General features: G+C 37.2%; 1 protein-coding gene across 9 annotated transcripts in view; it reads right to left on the bottom strand.

Moving 5' to 3' along the window:
• Positions 1-12,722, bottom strand: part of Marchf1 (membrane associated ring-CH-type finger 1) — an 854,833-nt gene that overhangs the window by 492,643 nt on the left and 349,468 nt on the right. The gene's annotated exons all lie outside the window — the stretch shown is intronic.

Raw genomic sequence — 12,722 nt, 5'->3', positions numbered from 1 at the left:
ACAGAGTTGGAGAAAAAAAAACTGATTAGCTTCTAACACTTACTGCATCCACATTTAGGACCAGTTCAATTCCAGGATTTCCACAACAAAAGGTAGCTGAGAAAGTGGTTATTTGCCTCTCTGACATAAAAAAGATGACAAGGAACTGTGCCTATGACTTTATCAATAGTGTAATCCAGTCTAGGGAAATAGGACCCCAAGTATCTTATATTCAGCTTTTCCCAATCATATTTACTGCAGTGTCCTTTTCTTAGGCATTTCTACCCTTTGAAAGCATTTAAAATGAGAACTGGAATTATGGATCAGTGGTAGAGCACTTGCCTAGTATGCCTGAGACCCTACCTTCAATTTCCTGCACTATGAAGCTCTTTAATTGATACTGTGAAAACTGATGTCTGTCAAGATGCAAAACAATGAGAAATGAGAAAAAGAAAAATGGATAGAGAACTTCTCACAGAGCAATTCCTGCCAAACTGAACAAAGCCAGTACCTTAGGAAAATACAGATTGTTTTAATTCTGTTGTTCCAAACTATACTGTTTGTTAATATGAATTTTATTGTGCTTTATTACCCTAATTTCTGTTGCCATGATAAAATATCCTGACAAAAAGCAACTCAGGAGAGAAAGGGTTTATTGAACTTTCAAACCCAGGTTATAGTCCATCATCATGGAGAAGTCAAGGCAGGAATTTGATGCAGCTTATTACATCCACAGTCATGATCATGGAGTATAAATGCATACATGACAATATTCCACTCACTTTCTAATCTCTCATCTCTGAGAAATTGAAACTCAGAGGTTCTTGCTTCCCACAATATGGTAGGTCTTCCCACTTGCATTAATACAAGCATTCCATAGCCCTGGCTCGGCTCCTAGCAAACCCAGGCTGGATAATTCCTTGGAGAGACTCTCCTCAGATGATTTTACATTGTGGAAAGTTGAGTAAACTAACCATCACAACTACAAAACAAGTTTTACCATTCTTGAAGTTCACAAAAAATAATGTTATTCATAAGCTCTCCACAAGATTTTCTAATTTGGTGTCATCATTTTACATTTATATACAATATATATTTTAAATAAAATGTAAAGAAATCATAAAAAGCCAATGAAGAACATTTGTAAAGTAGATATGAAGACAGTTAAAAAGAACAATCCAAGTACTCGGTGTTTCTGAAGCAGAGCACTTAAGGGAGAGGTGAGCAACGTTATCACAAGTAAAGGACATTTGGAAGAAAGTACATGCAGCTGAAGAAAATGGTAGTATCCTTGTCTATGAATGTTCTTCCTTCTAGGAAACTCTTGGTTCTGTGGGTATGAGAATGACGTCAAGTCAGCAAAGAAAGTCCATAAGAACGGATTTCCCTTTTCAAAGGTAATCATACACGGTCTGTTCAAGCAGATGTCGGTTTAGCAAACTTCAAATATCAAAGAAGTAGTCTTTTTTATTATCATTCACTTTTATCATCCTAATTTAAAAATCACATTTAATCTTAAATATTTATTTATCAAAATAGAAAATATTAATGAATAGGTCGTTATTTATTATTAATTAAATAACAAGTGGATAAAATATAATCAAATTAAATAACTACTTACACTTCTATTTTTTCCAAAATTAATCATTTGTTTTCTCAAAATGTGGCCTCTCAGTTCTTTAGAAATAACTATTCAGTTTAGTTTTCATATTTGTATTTAAAAGTATTATTTATTATTTCTGAACATGTGTGTGTGTGCTTCCAAATGTGTATATGCTATGATGCACATGTGGAGTTCAAAGATCAATGGGTTCCACCGCGGGTTCCAGTGATCAAACTCATGTCATGAGTTTTCTCCATGAGTCATCTGGATAGTATACTTTTCTTAATTTTATAATGTAGTCCTCATATTTGTCACTATTTAAATCTGTGGAAATTAAAGCATAGAGGTATACACTTGCAGAAGTCTTGCAGGTCGTTAGTCTTCTTCTAGATGAGTCTTTTGAATTGTTTCACCCTGCTGCCTTTCAGCACATGCAATCATGTAACATGAGCATGAAGGTGCTCTTCAACTCTCTTTGGGCTCCTTAGAAGAACACCTGAGTCACATGGTAAGGTACAATGACAGGGACAGATAAAGCTTTCAGTGAGGACATGGCTAATAACAACAAAGATGGTATCTTACAAATCATGAAGAAACTCTAATTTGACGTGTATAGTTAACAAATATACATGTCTGAGGGTCCTAATGACACTTAATGCTGGAGTTCAAATAGTTATCGTGTTGTAATATCATGACAGCAAATCTATCAGATATTATTTACATTTATGATAATTAATCTTGAGTGAAGTTAGAAAGTAAAACTCTATTACAGACCTAAGTTTGTAAGACCGTCTTCAATCATGATCATTAATGGCCATATACTACCACAGAGATTTTGTTCTGGCATAGATGTGTTTAGATTTTCAGATAAGAATGATTTATACCATTTATACATCTAAATATGTGTAAGCACATGTCTAGTACCTCAGTTTGAAAATGTTTGTTTTCTGATTCTCATAAATGCCTCACTTTCAGAGACCTGCAGCATTGCTGCCCAGTGGCTTCCTGGTGCCAGTTCCCCCCATCCCCATCCCCACCCCACCTAAAAAAAATCCCCTCTTTGTTCATGTTGACATCCAAAGCAGACATTCTGAATACTTGCTTTTTCCAGAAAGATTGCATTCACTGGTGCTGACTGAGTGGAAAGACCCCACTGCTGTTGTTATTCTTGCTTTTGTTACAGATTTGCAGGATTTGATGAATGGGACAATCAAGGGCAAAACGAGAGGCTTGTCAACCAGCATCCAGGAGTACTTAGTCCTTTTCTTCAGTCTCCTTTAACTTCTTTAAGAGCAACATCTTATCAGCAGCCCCATCTTCCTGTCACACCTCTTTCAGTTATTTACCAGGATGCAGAGACAGGAAGAATGGGGATCAGGATAGATGTCCTTTCTCATCCTCACCTGGAGGTTATGAAGTCTGGCAAGTAGCTCAGTGTGCTATTCCAATGCATGAGCTGTGGGAAGGCAATGCTCAGACTACGGGTCCCTCCCCTTCACTGGCGGCTCAATGGAAGGATTCTAAATCTAGATTGGCATTGTCTGTGCTTTCTCTGTGTCGCAAAGCGCTGAGGTGAGTGTTATCTAATCAGCAGGCTCTTGAAACTCTTATTAATAAAACATCCATAGCAGCAGCTGCACCTGCTCTCCCCAGGTGCCAAGGCGCTTCTGCTTAAAGGTTTTTGTTCAACCATCTTTCACACAGTGACCACTTGATGTCTCATTAAGTAGGCTGTGGCTTTATCCTGAGACTTTTTACGACTCATACTAGGGAAGTGTCCAAGTAACCTACCTGCCAGTTGAGACCACACTTTCAAAACTACTGACCAGGGTACGTCAATAATAACTTATCACTCTCATTTGATAGTCAACAAAATGTTATCCAGTCTTCCTTATTAATGCAATTGCCAACAGCATCTGTTTTAAATAAGAAAAATAGCGTGTATTATGCTAATTTCATTGCAGAAGGCAAATAATATGGAAATTGGTTGGTTTTCATCATTTAAAATGTATTTTAAGACAATTAGCATACACAGCAGAATTCATTCTAAGCACATGAGACGCTAATACTCAATTAGGACTAGGATAGTAGTGAGAAAGTGTTCATCTAGAGAACTGTGAGAGAGAATTAGCCTCTCTACCCTTTGGCAGTCTCCCTACAGTGTCATGCTCACACCCGCTGAACATGTACTCCATTTGGTAACAACAGAACCTTAACCCAAACTCTCTCTGGTAAAATGGGCTTGCAGCATACACCATTCATAAATTAATGTTTGTGAAAATTTCACCCAGATGCCAGCTATTACCAAACTCGGAAATCAGTTACCCTATGTATTACAAAGCAGAAAATGACTGCAATTGTATTTTGGTAAACTTGTTCATGGACCTTTGTGTTACAAGCAAGTAACACCAACTTTAAAAATTGATGAAAATAAAAGATATATTTGAGTCATTCCCTGGAGAGCTGTAGTTTTGAACAAGGATTACTTTCAGGGAACCACTACCTCAAGTGATGTAACCCAGAACAATCTTCTTCCCCTCCCTTTATCTTTAGCACCTACATCTTCCGTGGCCTTCCTCACGTCATTCAGAAGCAAAGCCTAATTCTGCACAGAGGACATCCATCCGAAGAAAGGGAGTCTATCCCAGAGTAAAAGTAAGTTTTCAAAGCCCGACCTCCTTTACATCAAAGTCATTGAAAGTCCAAAGTGTGTCATTCTTTTAGTGGGTGGTAGGCTTATGTATCCATGAGTAAACCAGATACCACCGCACAATATTGGAATATAATGCTTGGTTTAAAAATATGAAGTAGCTGGATATAAAATAAACTCAAACAAGTCAATGGCCTTTCTCTATACAAAGAATAAACAGGCTGAGAAAGAAATTAGGGAAACAACACCCTTCTCAATAGTCACAAATAATATAAAATATCTTGGCGTGACTCTAACTAAGGAAGTGAAAGATCTGTATGATAAAAACTTCAAATCTCTGAAGAAAGAAATTAAGGAAGATCTCAGAAGATGGAAAGATCTCCCATGCTCATGGATTGGCAGGATCAACATTGTAAAAATGGCTATCTTGCCAAAAGCAATCTACAGATTCAATGCAATCCCCATCAAAATTCCAACTCAATTCTTCAACGAATTGGAAAGAGCAATTTGCAAATTTGTCTGGAATAACAAAAAACCTAGGATAGCAAAAAGTCTTCTCAAGGATAAAAGAACTTCTGGCGGAATCACCATGCCAGACCTAAAGCTTTACTACAGAGCAATTGTGATAAAAACTGCATGGTACTGGTATAGAGACAGACAAGTAGACCAATGGAATAGAATTGAAGACCCAGAAATGAACCCACACACCTATGGTCACTTGATCTTCGACAAGGGAGCTAAAACCATCCAATGGAAGAAAGACAGCATTTTCAACAATTGGTGCTGGCACAACTGGTTGTTATCTTGTAGAAGAATGCGAATCGATCCATACTTATCTCCTTGTACTAAGGTCAAATCTAGGTGGATCAAGGAACTTCACATAAAACCAGAGACACTGAAACTTATAGAGGAGAAAGTGGGGAAAAGCCTTGAAGATATGGGCACAGGGGAAAAATTCCTGAACAGAACAGCAATGGCTTGTGCTGTAAGATCGAGAATTGACAAATGGGACCTAATGAAACTCCAAAGTTTCTGCAAGGCAAAAGACACCGTCAATAAGACAAAAAGACCACCAACAGATTGGGAAAGGATCTTTACCTATCCTAAATCAGATAGGGGACTAATATCCAACATATATAAAGAACTCAAGAAGGTGGACTTCAGAAAATCAAATAACCCCATTAAAAAATGGGGCTCAGAACTGAACAAAGAATTCTCACCTGAGGAATACCGAATGGCAGAGAAGCACTTGAAAAAATGTTCAACATCTTTAATCATCAGGGAAATGCAAATCAAAACAACCCTGAGATTCCACCTCACACCAGTCAGAATGGCTAAGATCAAAAATTCAGGTGACAGCAGATGCTGGCGTGGATGTGGAGAAAGAGGAACACTCCTCCATTGTTGGTGGGAGTGCAGGCTTGTACAACCACTCTGGAAATCAGTCTGGCGGTTCCTCAGAAAACTGGACATAGTACTACCGGAGGATCCAGCAATACCTCTCCTGGGCATATATCCAGAAGATGCCCCAACAGGTACGAAGGACACATGCTCCACTATGTTCATAGCAGCCTTATTTATAATAGCCAGAAGCTGGAAAGAACCTAGATGCCCCTCAACAGAGGAATGGATACAGAAAATGTGGTACATCTACACAATGGACTACTACTCAGCTATTAAAAAGAATGAATTTATGAAATTCCTAGCCAAATGGATGGACCTGGAGGGCATCATCCTGAGTGAGGTAACACATTCACAAAGAAACTCACACAATATGTATTCACTGATAAGTGGATATTAGCCCCAAACCTAGGATACCCAAGATATAAGATATAATTTGCTAAACACATGAAACTCAAGAAGAATGAAGACTGAAGTGTGGACACTATGCCCCTCCTTAGATTTGGGAACAAAACACCCATGGAAGGAGTTACAGAGACGAAGTTTGGAGCTGAGATGAAAGGATGGACCATGTAGAGACTGCCATATCCAGGGATCCACCCCATAATCAGCATCCAAACGCTGACACCATTGCATACACTAGCAAGATTTTATTGAAAGGACCCAGATGTAGCTGTCTCTTGTGAGACTACGCCGGGGCCTAGCAAACACAGAAGTGGATGCTCACAGTCAGCTAATGGATGGATCATAGGGCTCCCAATGGAGGAGCTAGAGAAAGTAGCCAAGGAGCTAAAGGGATCTGCAACCCTATAGGTGGAACAACATTATGAACTAACCAGTACCCCGGAGCTCTTGACTCTAGCTGCATATATATCAAAAGATGGCCTAGTCGGCCATCACTGGAAAGAGAGGCCCATTGGACTTGCAAACTTTATATGCCCCAGTACAGGGGAACACCAGGGCCAAAAAGGGGGAGTGGGTGGGCAGGGGAGTGGGGGTGGGTGGATATGGGGGACTTTTGGTATAGCATTGGAAATGTAAATGAGTTAAATACCTAATAAAAAATGGAAAAAAAATATCTAGGCTCATCCCACACCTCAGGGCTGAGAAAGGCAGAAGCTGCTTCTCTAGCTTCTGCTGTTACTATGAGAAACACATGATGAAGCATAGCAAAATCAGCACATGCCCAATTAAGGTGAGTCTTCACTACTTCCTGTAGTCCCACTGAGCCTGACTGGCCTTTTAGTAGAAACATTGCCTGGGTACCCAGAGGAAAGCACATCAATGCATTCTTGTCAGAGTAGGACTACTGAACAATGAGAAAAGATCTCCTGCTGGCTCTCTGCTGTCCGACCTCATCTTTCCTTATCTTCTACTGTAATCAAGGGAAGAATGTTTTCTTTCAATATTATGGGGTAGGTGATCAGTAAGAGGGCTTCAAGGCTTCTGTCTGGGCTATCCTGCCCATTGTGAACATGTTAGGAATTGTAGGTGAGCAAAAAATAACAACCATCATTCTCAATATTTGCAGAACTAAAAAGCAGCTCTGGACTGGCCAATCAGATGCACCCCCATGTGGCCAAAGCCAACACCTGTGAAAAGACACCCACCTGTCTTTGACCACACAATTCCATTATAAATTATCCTGAAAGCAGCTTCCTAGCAAGGTGGATGACAGACTTCCATCAGCTATTGTGATAAGGAAACCTGTTTTTGTTTTTTGTTTTTTTTTTTTTTTCTATACCACATAGCCTCTCAAATAATTGTCCTTAGTTATGTGATAAGCAAACCAAGCCTATGAATGGTAATAGGAGTGATAGCAGAAAAAAAAAAACTTTATTTTTGATGGCATCTAGTGGAACTTTAGACTTCTATTCAAGAAGAGCAATATTTTTTCATTTTTTAAAATAAAATCTAGCTAATTTTTAAAGTTCTATTTGATAAAGATTCTAGTTTTGCTTTGCTATCATCCCAAAGTCCTGACTCGTAAAGTCTAGTATGCTTTATTACTTACCATAGTTACCATATTTTATAAATTTTATGAAATAAATACTAGTTGCAACTTGTAAACTTTATAATTTATTTGACCACATGACACATATATAAACAAGATACTGATTAGCAGTTCCTGAATAAATCTTCTACTAAGGGGCATATGAGCATGAAGAGACAGTGAATCAGGTAGCAATAGCCTCAGTGTGACCATGCTGAGCATCCTTGTCTGTCAGACTGAGTCCTAGGGATATGAGCCTATAAGTTCCATAGAGTTATGTATTCTAAAGGAAATATCCTAAAGCTTTGCTACATACCAATAAATACTGAAGCTTATACAATCATAATCTCTAGATATAGAGAAGAAATTTTCAGTTAAACATTTGACAAATAAAATCCACTATTCTTGTGAGAAACAGTTGTACTAGAAGCCAGATTTATAATAGCTAATTAAAATTTAAGAGGGCATGGAAGGATGTTAAGAATCAGAGTTCCAGGAGGAGGACTGCTGCAAAATAGTAAATTCTAGACACCATATAGATGTAGATGCTGAACCCATAAACTCTTGACAATATGGTTGCCTGAACAGAACCACAGCAGTAAACACTACAGCTTGGAGGGGAAAGGGTTCAAGAGATCTGAGCCTAAGGAGAAGATCTACAAGCAGTTGGCTTCCAACAGACAGAGAATTAGTTTTCATCAATCAGGGTTGAGCCTCCTGATAGGTTGTTCATGTTTAAGTGTCTCCACACCTGAGTGGTCAGGCCTACATACATGTATATATATGGTCAACACTTACTAGAATATAACTATATATAACTATATATACATATATACATACATATTTGTACTTATAATTTATATGTGTACTTACTTACTAAACATTTATATGTATAAATAAGTATATTTATATTTAATCTACTTATATAATATAAATATCACATTTATTTCCATATATTTAATTACCTATAAATGTAACACATATTTTTATATATATTAATAATTATAAAAGAAGTGGGCACTAATTTAAAAGGTTATGTTTAAGGGATTTAAGAGGGGCGGAGAAAGAGAGAGAAATGGGTATGATGAAAATATATCGTATTCATGTATGAAAATCTAAAAAGAATTGGTAATAATAATAAAGCTTAATAAATAACCTTAGTATAAGAAGGAATGCATAGATTAATAGAAACAAAGTCATTTACTGACAATGTAACAGAAGGAAACTTAAAGCCTCAACCTCTAACATCAGCCAAAGCAATCTAAATGTGGATATGTGTATTCCTTCAGCAAGCTACCTTCCCTGCTGGGTCCTCCAAGGTCTTGATTTCCTTAAGGCATAAACAAATTATCTCCTAAGCAAGCCACTTAATAATCATGGGCTGCTAAGGGAGTCTTGTGATTGGCTTCCCTTCTAGAACTCTCTGGAGCTTACATACAAGCCTTTTTTCTGCTAACTTTTACATATTCATCTGTATATCCAGATATAAATTAGTGAAGTTCACAAATTGTGTTATATTGAGCCCATGATTCTGTAATCCATATGTATCTACTTTATAAGAGAGGATCTGTGATGGTAGTCATGCTGCGTGTGCTAATACAACCTTGGTTGTACTAAGAAAATCAGGTGCTCAGAATGCAAATGTGAGACACTGCTCTTCTCTTACCATATAATTTTTTATTTATTATATTTAGCTTTTATTGATTGTTATATATTATATAAGATTTTTATTTTCAAATTACTACATTTTTTTCTGCTCCGTGAGAATTCTGTACATTCATACAGTGTAACTTGATAAGACTCACCCTCACTTTCCTTCTCTGAATCCTATACCCCTTTTACGCTTTCCCAAATTCAAATCCTCTTTTCTCTTCTTTTTTGAAAACAACCTACTAGGTTCAATTATGGCACTCACTTTTAAACAACCCAGCAACCTAGGACTTTAGCCTCTGGAAGATGACAGCATTCATAAACACTTAACACTAACCTGACTAAAATTAGAAAAATATTACTTTGCTTTTGTAAGCCCAGTGTTGTTAGCTAAACAGACAAAACTTGGACCTTTATATCATGTAATATCCATCAAAATATAAGTTCACTATAGAAGTTTAATTTAGAATTGTTGAATATTATTCTGTTAATTAGTTTTTACAACCTTGGTCTTCTGAATTGTAAGAGCTAATAAACAAACCATTTCAACATTCATTTTATATTTTCTGCCACAAAACAAAGCAAAAATCTAGCATCAGTAACAAGACCAAAAAAATAAAAATAAAACCAAAATTCTGACGTCTAATTAAATACTGATTGATTAATTAATTAGAGATTCTAGACTCTCTGAGTATTTTGTGGAAGGAAGATTAAGTTGACTTACACTTAAGCAAATTCCTAGTTCTGAAATGATATCAGTTGTTTAATATGCAGATGGATACCAGGACTAACTTTAAAGTGAGTAGAAAGAGTTTAGGAAACCCTAAAGGATATTCATCAATGGTTAACAATCAGGAACTGTTCATTGGCCTGTCACCCTCAATGAGCAGGAGCCACCATTTAAACATGCAGAAATTATTGTGTAAGTAATAATCTTACTTTTTAATGTGCAGGATGAAGATAGTTTAAATTATCCAACTTAAATGGCATTTGTGATCCTTTAAGACTATTAAGCTTATCAAATGAAGCAATTCATGGCCTCTACACTTAAAAGAAAACTTAAACATGCTTTTAAACAGAAACTTCTAACTTCATTATATTGAGAAATAAGATGCATTTGAAATCCAAAAGGGGCCTCTCAACCCAACACTTAAAGACTATCTCCCTTTAAAATTTCATTTTCTCCTCTCATCATTTTCCTTTCAAAATGCTTACTGAGTCTAATTTTTAAATACTATTAACACATTCAGGACAGGTGGTTTAACTTCCTAGGGTGTTTTAACTTTCTTTCCATGCTTTAACTGAGGCTGTCTGGGGAAAGTCAAAAGACACTAGAAGAAATCAGCTACTTTACTTGAGTTTTTAGGTGACTCAGTATTACATTTTTGAACTATGATAATAAATAATCAGTTCAGGGGCATTGCTGTCCATCATTTTTAAATACATGGTTATGACCTCAAATTGAGATGCTTGGGATATGCCCATGACTCCATTTGACAGATCTACCTTGTATGAAGATACATAATTTTCCTCATTAAAAATCCTATCTTTGTTAGAGAATACCACTTCCAAAATTATTTCCAATAGTGATTCCTTATGGACTGCACATCACAAATCTCTTTCCACTGCTTTGATTCCTGGATGTCTTTATTGGCTTGGTATTCAGCCAGTATTCAGGTAGAGCCATTACATTCAATCACAATAGAAAGATGATTTTTCCCTGGGGAGAGACAGGTGATCTCAGATAGAGGTTGGTCGGATGGGAGATGTAGATGTGAAGAGATGTGTATGGAGATTGTGACCATGAGGTAGAATAAATGCACTTACATTTATTATATAGAAAGGAAAACACTTTTGATTTTTTAAGGCCATAGAAGTCATGCCAGTTATCCTAACTCATACTAAGAAGAAATCAACAGTGGACTTCTGATGGAGTCTAGGAACTGAACCAGTACTGTTTTTGACACTATAGCCATGTGGGCCTGGAACTCACTGTATAGGCCAGATGTCCTTAAACCCATAACAATCATGCTGCCCACGCCTCAGACTTCTCAGGTCATTCTGAATTCCAAGCAAAGTTGCTGCCCATCATTACACAAAGTTTTCTTCAGTTCAGCTCACGTGTATCCATTGACTTCCATTCTCAACAGCAACAAGCCACATTTGTAAATCTTGTTTTTCACCTCTCATATTTTTGGAATTCATCACTGTCTCTCCTTCCTTTTCTCCATTCCACAAGTCTGAGGAAACAGTACTGGAACCCCAAATCACATCATCAAATCATAGGAAGTCATATCACCAAATATATTTCCAAGTCAGCGTAGACTGATACATTACTTTAACAAAGATGCTTCAATTTCAAGGACACATGATTTGCATTTGGTGAGGAAGCTGCCAAAAGGAAAGCATCATCTACAATGAATTACTCAGAGAAGCCCAGAATTTTGCTGTAAGTTCTGACTGCATCCTTGCTTTAGATTGTCATACTTAAAACCAGGTCAGTTACCATGGGCAGGGATTGTAAATGCACTTTGCATTCAAAGATATAATGAAGCTTATTTTATTCCTCACACTGGCATCTTTTTTTTTTTTTTGCTATATTGTTTTAATTGTGCTTGTGGTCCCCTTTGTCCTCAGCAACTATCCTTGGAGGAAATAATAATAACAACAATAAATATCTGATATTGATCTGGAGGTAAGATATGCACATGGAATCTGTGAATCATTTAAAATAGCCTAGTGGGTTACAGACCTTGGCCTCCCTTTTTCCTTTCATTTGTTTACTAGACAGCATTTTCTCCTGAAGCCCAGGGTAACTTTAAACTCAGAAACTTCCAGCCTCAGCCTCCCAGGTGCTCACAGTTTTATAGCATGCTCTGCCCACTTGTCATTCTCCATTAACTCCACTCATGACTGTACCTATAATAATTTCATGAGATAGCCTTGACTTTGCTCAGTCTCTTTTTAAAAAACCCTTTTAAAATAAGCTCCTAGCATCTGATTTTTCAAGCATCTTAAACTTGAAGGAAGGGCTGCCAATTCCCCCCACCTCCTCAGGATACATCCTGGATGTATTATAGAGAATATTAGAAACTGTGTTAAGTTTTAAACAATTCTTTCTTGAATAAAATGCAAATGAGCAGACATCACGTCCAAAATCCCATACACAAGTCATAAGGAATGAAGAACAGTGGATCCCTAAACACTAATTCAGTGTGCATTAGATATGAGAGCTTTCTTAGCCCAGGAAGATCTGCTGCTTTGTGAAGAAAGTTATTTTCAAACCCTCCAGCTAGACATTGAACAGAATTAGCATCAACAATTCCAAAAATGAACAACAGTAGTACCCGCAACCAAGCCAGCACCTCCTAGTTGTGCCGCACAAATGAGAAAGGAGATTCTGTAGAGTTCTGCAAAAGAGGCAGAAGTTTTACATCTATCAAGCA

The sequence above is a fragment of the Mus musculus genome, chromosome 8 (genome assembly GCF_000001635.26).
Source record: "Mus musculus strain C57BL/6J chromosome 8, GRCm38.p6 C57BL/6J".
Lineage (NCBI taxonomy): Eukaryota > Metazoa > Chordata > Mammalia > Rodentia > Muridae > Mus > Mus musculus.
Note: the sequence above shows the minus strand (reverse complement) of the source record. Positions and strands in the feature narration are given on the sequence as shown.